Below are 7,636 nucleotides of genomic sequence, written 5' to 3'. Positions count from 1 at the left end.
CGGCGAAGTTCGGAGATGTGAGGTAGCTAAGCCCGGGATCAGTTGCTTGAGCCTGCGTTCTGGCCGTCCTCTCACGTTCTTGAAGCCAGAACTTGGCGCACGACACCACGTAGAGAATTTTCTCGTTGTATTCTTGCGCCGTTCCTACTTCGTTGTCCAGGACTTCTTCATCTCTAGTCACAAGAATTATGTCGTCGAGCTTCGATAGTACTCGGCCTCCTTGCCTTTCAGGTAATCCACGTGACCATTAATCTGAGAGGCGTCAGGATCCGGTTGCTGCAGGAGGTCCGTGAGAAGTTCCAAGGCTCGGGTGACACCAGATCTGATTGAGCCGCGCTTCTTCCGAAGGTTGTCAGAGTTCGCCACGGCCGTAACGTGAAAGGAAGTCTCTCGAGGGGCAGTCCTGGGTTTCGCGGCACCAAAATGTAGCGAAATGACTCGTCGCCCTGACGTGAAGGAGAGACGTCCGTTTATTGCCAATTCTAGCGGTGAACTGCCCCGACTGCGTGCGCGTGCCCTGATTCACCCTCTGCTCCCTCTTCTTCGATAGAGTAAAGCCCGCTCCAAGTTCCTCCGTTATTATTTTGAAACACTGGGGATAGGGATTTGGGAGTTTGAAAGATGGAAAACAGGAGAGAGAGGAGAGCACGCACACGCGTTGGGCTCACAAATGCTGATGACTTCGAACAAGTTCACGCGCACTAACTGACGAAAGTCCGAAAAGACGCGGTTTTAGTCCACTGGCGTTCCACTGAGTGATGAATGCTTCCCTGACTTCTCAGAAATGATGGGGATCCTTAGCCATATTTCTACTCGAGCGATTCAAGTACTGGGCTTAAGGCGTCCAGCACTTTGAGAGCGCTTCGAGCAGACGTTGTCCCCATGTCCAACAAGATCTCTCGGATGGCATTCATGAGAGAACGAAGCATGCTTTTGACTTTGGCCATCTTTCTTATGTGTTTCATCAGTGGTTGGTGAATACCCCTGAATGGGCGTGGTCTTCTGACGTTCTATGGTTAGGGGACGACTTGGAAGAATAGGCCATTCTTCTGTAGCGATATTTCTCCCCGCATTCTTGTTTGAATTTGTCGGTCCTGTTGCGCGGCTTGACCAAATGGTGCACCAGTAGAGGTGGCGCTGTCCTTTCGAGCTGGTGCAGTCTTTGAGGTCGAACTACGTTGCTGACGTCGCTGCCGACTGTATCGGCAGCATCTCTGTGGGTCGAATTGCCTCTGACCATTTGCTTCAGCACCGCGCGCTACTTTAGGATTCGAGGGCAGTCTCTAAATGAGGCAGTGTGTGAGCCATTACAGTTACCACATTTAAGAAATGTGGATTGACGCTGATCGTCTGAATGGGGTTCTGCGCACCGGGGCCAGTGGTTCTGCGCACCGGGGGCACCGTAGCGAGTTCGGGTAAACGCCCTTGACGTGACCTATAGTTTAAAGCACGCGTGGCATTGAAGTAGCTTTTGCCCAAAAGGCCGAACAGGATGTCAAAAATGTCCGCTTGGGATGGTGTGCAATCGACTTTGAAGACCAGTTTCACACAGCGTGACTTCCCAAGGCGGTGTGTCTGAGTGAGGACAGTACCCTCACTTGTCGGTTTAATGAGAATAGGCAAGTCATCGTCGGGAATCGCAATGTCTACGTCGTATATCACATCGGCTATGGATGCGTTGTCAATCGGTATAAAAGGGCGCACTTTGATGCCGCCTAGCTCAGTAACTTTTTTTATTGGTCCAAGCTCATTCACGTGGAATACGTCTATGGCGAGTATATTTTTTCGCGTATTTACTCTAATGTCCTTGATTTCGTTAAGCACCACACGTTCCAAAAAAGCGGAGAGTGCTTGCATGTTCAGCAGTCGCAGGTTTCCTGAGGACTCTTCTGGCACAGAGATTATGACGTCTGGCCAGCGGTCATGCCTTGACTTCATAGTTGCTGTATTCCTGTACTTCCAACGTCTTCCAACGTCAACGTAGGAAGACGTTGACGATCTTCCTCTTCGCCATCTTGCTCCAGACGGGAATGAAATCATCGTGAAATGAGTCGTCTTCAGAGGCGGCTGAGTACAGCTCTGTGTCCTCACTGTCACTGAGTGAGGCCCTCTCTTCCTCGCGGTGGTCGGCCGAGATGACTATTGGCCAAGCGGTCCTCCGGAAGGCCCCGCGTCCATGGCCACAGGATGCGGAGCCGAGGCCCCAGAAAAACTTGAAGGTTTCGCCAAAAAAATCAGAGAGCACAGAGAGGAGCGTTTGGATACCAGAACACTTCGTCGTCATCTTCCTTTTTCAAGAACATGCAAGCAACGTTAGCTACCTGCGGGCCGACAGGAACGACAGGAATACGCTCGCCACCGATGGTCAGGTAGCCAGCGCCGATGATGACAGTCATGGAAGCCATGCTCTTGACAGTTACTTGAAAGTTCATGCCTCCCACGTGCAGTGTACCTCTGAGAGGCCAACTATGGAGGCCGTCGCGTCGACGATGGTATCCGGACTAGTTCCCGCAGGGACAAAAACGTCGAAGGCCTGCGCCTTCAAAGGCATGCACCACGTTTAAGGCGCCGTGGATAGATGATGTAAATGTCCCTGACGTGGGATGCACAGAGACGTCAATGGGACCACTTTGTCTTCGTGGGTTTAGAAAAAGTGGTTAACGATTTAGAGTACTGGAGAGCTGTCTGCCATCCGTGCCTCGTCTGCGTTTAGAAAAAGTGTTTAAGGATTTAGAGTACATAGTACGCTACTATGGGAGAGCTCAATGGTCGTTTTTTATGATCGATGCTTTGTCGATTGTCCTTAGCAGACTTAGCAAGCCCATAGAAATGCCACATCAAAGGTGCGCAGGTCACATACGTTCTTCTGTGCGCCTTTTGCTAATGATTGATGCTTTTTCAATCGTTCCTTTATCGGTAATCAGTTGATTCCGATAAAGCAATCTCATCTTTTATTTAGGGTGATTGTTAATTCAGGTTACTAAATTTAATCATTGCCTGGATATGAATCCAAGACCGACGTTGTTAACTGTAGCAACTGAAGTTTTACGCTGATAAGCGCCGATCAAGGTTTATTTCTCGCCATTGCCGAAGGAAACAGATGATGATGAAGGATTGTGCAGTGTGAAATAAATAAATTAATTAAAAGTAAAGGGAGGTGGGATGACAAGCACGCACACTCCATGCTTTGTTTACCCCCGTTTGCCCAATAGCAGTGACATGACTAGGGGGTGGCACACCATGCCCATGCCCCCTCCCCCCCATTCTGAAATACTTTTAAATGCGAAACATTTCTTAGCGAAGTTCGCCGACTTTGAGCTATCTATATATCCAGCCGCTTACGTTTTGATGCTCTCGTGGTCTCCCCCTTAACTTGGCGGGAACCAAAATTAGCACGGGAGGGTAAGTTGGTTTGACGAATATGACGCGCTACTCAAGACCTCAATAATGCCACAATTCCGTCACGTACATCCTCAAACACGTCCCGCCAGACAGCGGCACATACGCGCGGGTGCGCATATGCCACTGGTATGCGGGTAATGTGCCACTGGTGATTGACACTTAGTGTCTACCCAGGAACGACGAGAACACACATGGGCACTTTTAACGTGCGAGCGTTAAGAAATAACCTAAATCGATAGCGTCAACCCAACGAATGCAAAAAATAAGTATCAGGGTCTCAGCTGGAATTGAGCTTCTTCATTTACACTGGTATAGCGCACCACGACAAGGACACACACAAAGGAGAGATGCACACACACACAGTGTGTGTGTGCATCTCTCCTTTGTGTGTGTCCTTGTCGTGGTGCGCTATACCAGTGTAAATGATGAATCTCAACCAACTAGCCCGGCAACGTGCCTTAGCAATGGAATTGAGCCCAAGCATTTTGCGTGGCAACGAAGCATTTTGCCACAGAGCTACGCCAGGTATCGGAACTAATTTTCATATAGAGGTTCATCTTCGTGAAACGTCAAATGTGGCTGCAGTGCTGCCTACCCAATTTTATAAAGATTACACATGTGCTCCTTTCATACATCCGTCACGTCGGGTTAACGTCAATTGTGGTTAGTTGCCATGCGCTGAAGTTGATTTATGTGGCAGTGTTTAGGGCAGGCATCCTCGCGAGCATCAGCGCTTCATATCAGCTTCTGGTGTTGCTAACACGTATCCAGTTGACATCGTTGCGCAAGTGCAAAGAACTGGTTATGTAAACATCTGCTACTCTCAACATATGTCTGTGCGTGCAACGTTTGTATATATATGTTAGCGTCACTTAATGATGTGTCACACAATAAAAAAATTGCAACACAGTCACCTTCCCTCCGCATTCGCATAACGTCAATTCCCAGGTATGTGCAACCTGCCGATTTTTTTTTTTTTACGCTACGGCATACCGAGCACAAAATTCACTCAACCGAATATCTGTCATGCCGGCCCTGATTTGACATCAAAAAGCTCCTACCCTCGCATCCAAACATTCATTAAGTGTGAAGCATTTCTTAGCGAAATTCGGTGAGTTTAACAGCATCCATCCATCCATCCATCCATCCATCCATCCATCCATCCATCCATCCATCCATCCATCCATCCATCCATCCATCCGTCCGTCCGTCCATCCATCCATCCATCCATCCATCCATCCATCCATCCATCCATCCATCCATTCATCCGTCCGTCCATCCGTCTGTACGTCCGTCCATCCATCCATCCATCCATCCATCCATCCATCCATCCATCCATCCGTCTGTACGTCCATCCATCCATCCATCCATCCATCCATCCATTTCCGCCCATCCATCCATCCATCCATCCATCCATCCATCCATCCATCCATCCATCCGTCCATCCGTCCGTCCGTCCGTCCGTCCGTCCGTCTATCCGTCCGTCCATTAGCCACCTACGTGACTTTTGGCTCTTCTGGCCGTTTGGATAATGGGATCTATACCGAATTTGGTGCAAAACATGACTGTGTGACGAGCATATCTGACTCGTCATAACATGAAAATCATGACATGTATGTCATGAAAGTCATTATTTCTATGCCATGGTCTGGCTGCTCCTATGGTGGTTTCCTTGACATGGCATATCGTAAAACTGGCATGACATGACTGCATTGCGAACATAAGTAACAGGCCCTCACGTGGAAATCATGACACGCGTGTCATGTAAAAACATGACTACATACCACGCTCATGATACGCTCGTGGTCGTTTCGCTAGCTTAACATACACTAAATTTGGTATAACGTGACGTGAATGAATGATGAAGGTATATAACTGGTGCAAACATGATAATCGTGACATGCTTGCCAAGTAAGAACATGACTACATGCCACGCTCATGATGCGCTTGCTTCGCTAGCTTCATATATACCCAATTTAGTATTACGTCACGTGACTGGAAGATGAAGGTATGAGTGGTGCAAACATGATATACATGACATTCGTGTCATGTAAGATGACTACATGCCATGCTCATGATGCGCTCGCAACCGTTTCGCTAGCTTCACATATACCCAATTTGGCATTACGTGACGCGAACGGACGATGAAGATAAACTACCCGTCCAAATACGATAATCATGATATGCGCATCATGCAAACATGACTAGATGCTACACTCATAGTGCACTCGCGGCCATTTCGCCAGCTTCACATATACCAACTTTGGCGTTACGTGATGTGAGTGGATGACGAAGGTATATATGACTTGTGCAAACATGATAATCATGATATGCGTGTCGTGTAAGAGCAAGTAATTACTACATACCACGCTCATGTTGCGCTCATGGCCGTTTCGCTATCTTCACATATACCAAATTTGGTATTACGTGACGTGAATAGACGGCGAGCACAAATTCCAGGCGCAAGCATGATAATCATGACATGAAAGTCATGTACGGCAAAATACACGTCTACCTGCAGGGTAACGTGCCGATTTTAATGTGACCATTCAACGTTCCTAATTCGTGCTTCGCATATCATCGATTCTCACTGTACGTGGGATCTACCATTTATTTATTTATTTATTTATTTATTTATTTATTTATTTATTTAGTTTTCATTATTTATTTATTTATTCATATATTTATTTATTTCGAACTCCAGAGTTTTTCATCATAATGGTTTTCTTCGTCGATGGCGAGAATCGAACCTTCATCGGCGCGCTTATCCACGTAAAACTTCAGTGGCCAACAACGGCGGTATCGGGTTTCAAATGAAGGCAATTATTGATTAAATGTGGTATCTTGAAATGACACCCCGGAAACGAAGCATACGTAAACATCCTTGTAGAAATCTACAGCGAATAAACCGCCATCATATAGTGCCCCAAAAAAGACACCGGCTTGCGCGGAGCTCTTGCAAGAGCGGCCCTTCAGACACTCTTTAGCTGCTGCAAACTCACTTGCAGGGTAGCCACTACGTTATAAATCATTGTGTAGTAGGTAGGCATTGTGCTGTAGTAGGTAGGCATTCATCATTCTTTAGAGAAACGTGGTATACCGCTGCAGACTTACACGGAACCTTGTGAAATGTTTTCGTGATGTTGTGATCGGCAAAACTTGTGGAGCTCACTCAGACTCACTCACGAAATATTTTTCGAGCTACATGTATCACTCAGACTCACAAAAATTTGCCTCAACCAGACTCGCCAAAACACTGCTCTATACCGGACTCACTCAGAATCAGGCTCACGGCTCGATCTGAGTCTGAGTGAGTCGGCTCAAGCGTCCGTTAGCCTTCAATTAGCTTTTAAAACATGCATGGTGTCAATCTTCTTAAACACCAATATCTCGCGTAATTCTTGCTCTCTTTGGCGCTGTTTCAAATATAGTAGCTTCGAAAACAAGTTCTGGGTGCTTTTAAACTAGTAAGGTAATTTCTTTTGGGAGCTAGAGGTGACAGCTTAACATTTATTTATCAATAACGTTCGCGGAACTTCGAGTTGGTGGGAGAGAGGTCAAGGCAGCAGCCTGCGTAATTCATGCCTCTGATCAACAAATATTGAATAGGTATATCAGTGACACTGCCGTGGAACACCTGTGAGTATAAATTAATCTAGGTATAAGGTTGATAGTGATACTGAAGATGACTATAGGACCTGGTCGCCTAGAAAGCCCTGAGAGACAACTGTTTCCCTCGCCCTTATCAAACGTCAATTTAGACAGTTCCCTTCGAGGCCGCTTATCGACGCTCGCTTATTCTTCTCCCCCAACGCGAGAGAAACAGTGTGGTCGTTGAGGGTATTCTTGAAGCGGATGGTAGATGCGCTGTTTGGGGCGTCGGTTTCGGTATCTCCAGCTAAGTTAAGCTCATTGCATTGCTCCGCGGTGATTACCAGTGGCCGCTTTTCCAAAATTTTGAAGTGGCTATGGACTATTCGTATAGGAAGGGCTTGAATTCGCCCATTTGACTCGGCCAGCTATTACCACCGGTTAAAATTTATTTGTGTTAATTTATACAGTTACTTCCGTAATTAATGTTTGTACCCTTCTAAAGATGCCTTCTGCCACAGGAAGGCAACGCCGCAAGTAGCCCGCATACCTCCTTCCGGTAGAGGTGGAAATGTTGTAGGCTCCTGTGCTCAGATTTGGGTGCACGTTAAAGAACCCCAGGTGGTAGAAACTTCCGGAGCCC

The sequence above is a fragment of the Rhipicephalus microplus genome, chromosome 5 (genome assembly GCF_043290135.1).
Source record: "Rhipicephalus microplus isolate Deutch F79 chromosome 5, USDA_Rmic, whole genome shotgun sequence".
In the NCBI taxonomy this organism is placed as follows: domain Eukaryota; kingdom Metazoa; phylum Arthropoda; class Arachnida; order Ixodida; family Ixodidae; genus Rhipicephalus; species Rhipicephalus microplus.
This window is presented reverse-complemented; position numbering follows the sequence as displayed.